The following is a 6482-nucleotide window of genomic DNA, read 5'->3' on the forward strand; positions in this document are numbered from 1 at the left end:
CGGGACTTATAAATGACTTGGCTTTGCCAGCTGCCTCCTTGTGAGGCTGTGCCATTCAGGGATGCTGGTGGAGAATGAGAGACTTGCTCCTTCCTGTGTCCTGTGGGCTTCCCATCTGCTTTCTGTCCCCAGGAACATCACCCCAGCCTCCCTTCCTTACAAAACTTGGTAGCAGGAATTGGTTCCAGGAGCAGCCATGGAATCCACAGAGCAGTTTTTCCAACATTCGTAAAACCTGCTTTCTCACACCCGACCTCCTACAACACCAGCTGCAACCAAGAAGCTTCCTCTGTTCAGAGGTCTGGTGGTCCCAACTCCACAGGGCCCTTCTTTAGCTCAGAGATGACAGCCCTAGCTGAACAGCATCCCTCCTCAAAGGTCTCAGTTTTTCAGCTCTGTGCAGCCCCTATTTCTAAGTTTTAGTAATTCCAGCCTCTTTTGTTGGTTCTCACAGCCTTAGAGTGGTCACTGCTACCTGTAATTGTTACCTGTGTGATACCTTACAGTTGTTTCCCTGTTCCTAAATATCTAGTTATTGGCTCTTTATATTATTTCTGTCTCTTTACTGCACCCTGATGGACAAAGGCTCTCCCAAGATGGAGTGTAAACAGGAGCGCTCATGAGCTTCTGAATCATTCAGGACCGATGTGAGGCCCGCATTAGGTGAAGATGGAGAGAACAGAGGAGAAGAGGTACACTGGGAAAACTCTAAGTGGGAAGAAACCAACAGCACTGGTGACTGGAAACAGGGAGCGCAGACAGAAAGAACAGAATAGACAAGGTTTCTATCCTGGTGGTGGAGAGAAAGGGGATGGCATAGAAAACTGAGAAAGTTAGGGAAAGAAATGAATCCAGGTATAGGCCTCTTCTTAATACCTGGTCCAGGTTAAGAAGAAGAATAACTATACATCCACTATTGTAACCAGAAGAGGGTGTTAGTGATGTTTTGGGATTCTGTTATTGTTCACATGAGCAAACCTCAGTTCTGGTTGGGTGATTCGATCTGGTAAAGCATCAATGAAAGATGGTCCCTTTAATTTTTAAGATGGAAGCATATGAGCAAGCTACAGAACAGCCACTCTGCATGAACAGCAAACTGTGAAGTCTATTGTCATCAAATAAAACACACAGCAAAGTTAATCTGACACACATTTAATAACATTCAAGGTCATTCTGGTGCTACATTATAATTAGGCACAGGTGGTAAACAGTTCTTGTAAAATACTGTAATCTGTTTGGATGGGAGTCATATCAACACTTTTCTTTTTGCCTCTTAGTTCTTTATCTAAATGGAACTGCCAGCAGTTTTCACTGATATCATGTACTGTCAATTAAAATCTATTTATCAAACATTTATTGATTTATTATGTCTCCAGTATTGTGCTGGGCTCTGGGGGGAACAGAAATATGAACAGACTTGGCATTGAAGTTGAGAAGTTTGTGTGTCCACTTTGACCTGGATCATACAGATGCTACAGAGCGACTCACATGTTCCTGCACAATGGTCCTGTATCCCATGCTTTATGGTCTCTGATTAAAAATATAACTCCCTCCTAACTAGGAGTTTGGGGATTAATATATATACACTACTAAATACAAAAGAGATAACCAATAAGGACCTACTGTATAGCACAGGGAAATACACTCAATATTTTGTAATAACCTATAAGGGAAAAGAATAAAAAAAATATTTGTATACATAACAGAATCACTTCGCTGTACACCTGAAACTAACACCTTGTAAATCAACTACATTTTGATTAAAATATAAATAACTTTATCAAAGAACCTTTCCCTCTCCAATGGACAGCTTTCCTTCCCCGATGCCTGCCTTTTTCCTGCCCTCTCTTGGCCACTGAGGGGTTTTCGACAGCATTTCCCATTCTAAGGTTTTGGGATGATAAAGGTCTGGACACTGGGGGACTCTCATTCCTGAGTGAGGGGCTATCCTGCTGAGGGAGTAATAGATGGTAGAGAGGATGGTCTAGAGAGTAGAGAAACACAGGGAGGAGGGCTTTTTCTCTATAGAAACTGGAAATCTTAGGAAAGGGGAGGTAAAGTCAGGAGAACCTATGTTCTCACTGGGAAAGAAGGAGGAAGGACCTTGCTAAGGAAGGGGATAGGCTTGAGTAGGATGGTTTCCAGTCAGAGAGAAATTCTTCAACTGGCAGCTCTAGGGAGTGGGCCAGAGGCTGGTGTAGTCTCTTACCTGTTCTCTTGAGTAAAACAGAAAACATACTTAGGAGAGAGACCAAAGAATGCTGCCCCCTTATTCTGGCCCCTAGTGAATCATTTAGGATAAATTAGGTGTTGTTGCTGTAAAAAAAATAATCCTTAGGTAACTCAGTGGTGTCACACCATAGAGATTTATTTCTCCCTTATTCTGTGTGTCTATCATGGGCTGGCTGGGCACTTTTCTCTGTGTCATCTTCACTCAGAGTGCGAGCTGACAGACCCTCTACTATCTGGGGGTATCCATGATTTCTAAGCAAAGGAAAAGGGAAGGGAAAAGCAAGTCACACTGATTCTTAAAGGCTTTGCTCAGAAATCACCTGTCACTCCATGCACATGCCATTGGCCAAAACCAATGACAATGCCATGCTTTTCTTCTAAGTAGTAGAGAAACCAGAGAGGAGAAATAGAAACATCCTGCCTACGACACCGAGGTGCTGTGCAATGAGTTACCAGTAATTCTAAGGAGCAGCTATGTGGGTAGGAGGAAGGTGATGTTCCAGGGTTGCTGGACTGAGAATCCACTGTTCCTGAAATGTCTTTTTTACCTACTCAGTGACACCTGAAATTCCTTCAATAGCACATAAAACTGGGTGTGATAAGAAAGGCTTAAAAAAGCCAAGAAACTAATAAACCCTTTCTTATCAAATTACAAATCTGGTCTTTCGTGTTTTGAGAGCTGGGAAGGACCTTTAAAGGACAAGAAAGGGAGATGCTGTATCAAACACTGGGCATCTATAATATGCCAATATGCTGCCACATAAGTTGTCTGGTTCAACCCTCATAATAACTCAAGATGGTTGAGCAGTTAAGATACATGACTCTGGAGCCAGACTGGCTGGGTTTGAATCCCAGCTCTACCATTTAGTACTTCTGTGACCTTAGGCGATCCTCTAACTCCTCTGTGCCTCAGTTTCCTTAGCCATAAAAAGTAGATAATGATAGAATATACCACAGAGGGTTGGGAGGAAGAGTTAATGTTTGTAAAGTGCTAAGAATGGTGGCTGTCAAAAGGCAAGCTCTCTCTATAAGCATTTGCTAAAATAGAAAACAATTTCTGTGAAGTAGCCCCATTTACCAAGAGGAAACCAAGGCTCATAGACGTTAAATAACTTGGAGAAACACTGGAAACACGTTCTCCAAAGAAGGAGACCAGTGTTCACCTGGCTTCTTTCTAAAGTCCAAGTTCTTTCTTTTACACCATAGTGGGTTCTGGATAACAATGTTCAACGGAGAAAAAGTCATGGAAATGGGAGGCATGAAAGACAAGCTTTCCCAGCCTCTCAATACTGCTTTCACTTATGTCCAGAGTTTTTATGTTCTGAATGGCTCTGGAATTGAAACTTGTCAGTGAGCGATGACTGTCCTATATAAGGTCAATACCATTTAGTGCCACAGGAGAAAAACATTGTCACTGCTGACACATGATATATCAATTACCTGTCAAGGGGATAGTGGCCTAAAACAGAGATCAGCCATTGGTGAAACCTTGAGGGCTTTATGCTTATCCACATAAGATTGTAATTACTCCAAATATAAAATATTTGGTTTGAAATATGAGTGACACATTTTCCTCCCTAAAGTCAAGTTCTTATGAACATCAGCAGGACAGTAAAAGAACAAGATAAACTCAATGTGGTGCAAATATTAGGTGTAAAAAAAAGAATAACTCATGGTTAGCTGCAAAGAACTAGATGTACATTCTGAATTCTTACCTCCTTGTTGTGAAGAACTCAGCTACTTATAGGGAGGAACTACTCCCTAGGGGTTAAAAGAAAACTATAAAGTTAGAGAGACCCAACTTTTAATCTGAGCTTTAGCACTCCCTGGCTTTGTGACGGTCAGTTTTCTCATATGAACAAGAGACTATAACATTATAGTTTTCCCCCAGTAGTCATATCTTTTCTCCTCCTTTATGTAAATTTTATGTAAGTGAAATTTGAGTGAAAATTTGGCCCTTTGAGTGAAACTGATCCTCCCTCATCCCACTTCATGAGTGGGCCCCAATTAGTATTACCAATACTAATGATGTACCAATGATGGTGTCTGGGATGTAGTATAGGTAACTCATGCCTCAGTATGAAGCTCAGTATAAAGAACTGCTTTTGTGCATTGGTTCTGGCATAATGTCCACCCCCTTAATTGTGAATGAGGAAGCCTGATCATTGACAATTATTGTTGACAATTTTTGTGATTGTGAGGGGACTGAACCTGATGACAGATCCAACACATGGAGGGAGAGATGAGGGAACTGCAGAGAAATGGGTCCAAAGCATCGATCAAGCCATACCTGGAGGCTGGACGTTTCAGCTATATGAACAATAAATCTTCCTTATTTGTTAAGCTGGCGTGAGTTATTTCCCACATAAACCAATTTGTATGCTTACTTCTAGAGTGGCTGCATGTAAATAAATATCTTAGCAGAGTGCCTGTGATTTCTAAGATAGCATCTATCATGGCAGTACAATTATGGTTGCATGGTGGGGGAGAGGTAGGAGTGTTACAGATAATGACATGTAACCAAGCCACAGGGATGACGTGATGGTAATTTTTGGTGCAGAGAACAGGAATTAAGAATAGAAATAATCACTTAAAACTTTCATTTCATCAATCTCCCAGGCTAATTACTAATTAGTTTACTATTTAATTGGTAACTACAGCTATTAATTATGTTAGGGAATAAAACACTTTACAAATATGCACTCTCACATATTCTATAATTTAGAGTCATGAATCAGAAGGAGGTACATGATTTGCTGCTCAATTCAGAGGGTCCAGGACTTCAAGATGTTATTAAGGAATGGAATGCAGCAGAGATCTTAAATATTTGTCAATAGTTGGGTGAATAAGAAAGTAGAGTTAAAAGAAAAAAGCAACAACAATGGGAGCAACTCAGTTGTGATCACAACGTTCTTTCAAAGTCCCTGAGATTCTAAGCGAAGTTGGTGAGCATGGGGCTCAGCTGTGCTGGAATGTGGGGGCTGAAATCTGCCTTTCCAAAGCGTGGGAGTCCTGGCCTGCCTTGCACCCATCTGGGATCCCTGGGGTGGGAGCCTGAGGGGAGGGTGCTCTTGACAGCCCTGGAGAAGCAGGGAGAGAATGGAGTGGAGTGTGGAGAGATAATGAGTTCCGTTTCTGACATGTTTAGTTTTAGGAGGTGGTGGGACACCCAAGTAGAGATATTCTGCAGACAGAAAGAAATATGGCACTGAGGATAGGGTGAGAGGTCAAGGCTGGGGCTGGAGATTTGGGAGTCCTCTGCATTCAGGTGGTAATTAAAGCCATCTGACGGGAACTCCCCAGAGGAGTGTGCTGTGAGGGAAGCCAACTCAGGGCCCAACTCTGGCCCTGCTGAAGGAAAGAAGGAAAAGTGGGGGAAAGGCACTCTGCAGGAGGTTAGGAAAGAAATGGTGAGAGAGGAAGGAAGGAATCTCCGGAGTGTGGTCTTACAGCCCAGGGCAAAGAGGAAATGGAGGGAGGCCCATTAAGAAGACTCACATAAGCTGAAGAGGCTATAAAGAGTGATGAGCCAACTGGATGTTTCCCTCATTCTAAGAATGCTATTCAGTAGGAAGCAAAGGTCATGTACCCTTCAAAGAACTGGGGAGTCATTGGTACAAGATGAATGACTTGGGGGAAGCTGAATTCTCAGTGCTTTCCTTTTCTAACTAAAAAGGACATGATATTTATCAATCTGGGAGGATTATGAAGCTAGTCGGACTTGCTGTGGAAAAAATAAATGCGAAGTCCTCACGCATCCTAATGCTATGAAGATCATCATCATGTCGTTAAGATTTAGTTCTTTTTTTTTTTTTTGGAAGATCTTGAAAGTTAGAAAACAAGGGAGCATGGCTCACCGGGAGAAGCCATACCCTCAGAATTTGAGCATTAAGAAAAAAAATAATAAAACCAGTTGGGAAATATTCTTCTAAGTGTTAATGTCCAGTGAAGTCATCCACTGTAACAGGGCTGCTGAAACTAACTGAACTGAACTAAAGAAAGGCTATGGGGTTATGGGCTAGAAAACAAACACTTCAACACTGATTTTTCGTTTTCTCCATGACAGAAGTCAGCAGGGAGTTGAATTTTTATACCTTGACATACCTTAATCATACCAGGTGTGATAATCCTCTGATTCACTCAATTCAGAGTCCCAGAGGAATATCACAGTGACAGGGAGTTTGAAATCGTGTCCTTCTAGCCTACTAGCGTGGCAAATCCCTTTAGGGGAGATGTACATGAATACGGGA

Source organism: Sus scrofa, chromosome 1, assembly GCF_054392235.1.
Source record: "Sus scrofa isolate SSC_HxYL_T2T_F1_AM1 chromosome 1, Sscrofa_HxYL_maternal_Yorkshire_Landrace_v2.0, whole genome shotgun sequence".
NCBI lineage: Eukaryota > Metazoa > Chordata > Mammalia > Artiodactyla > Suidae > Sus > Sus scrofa.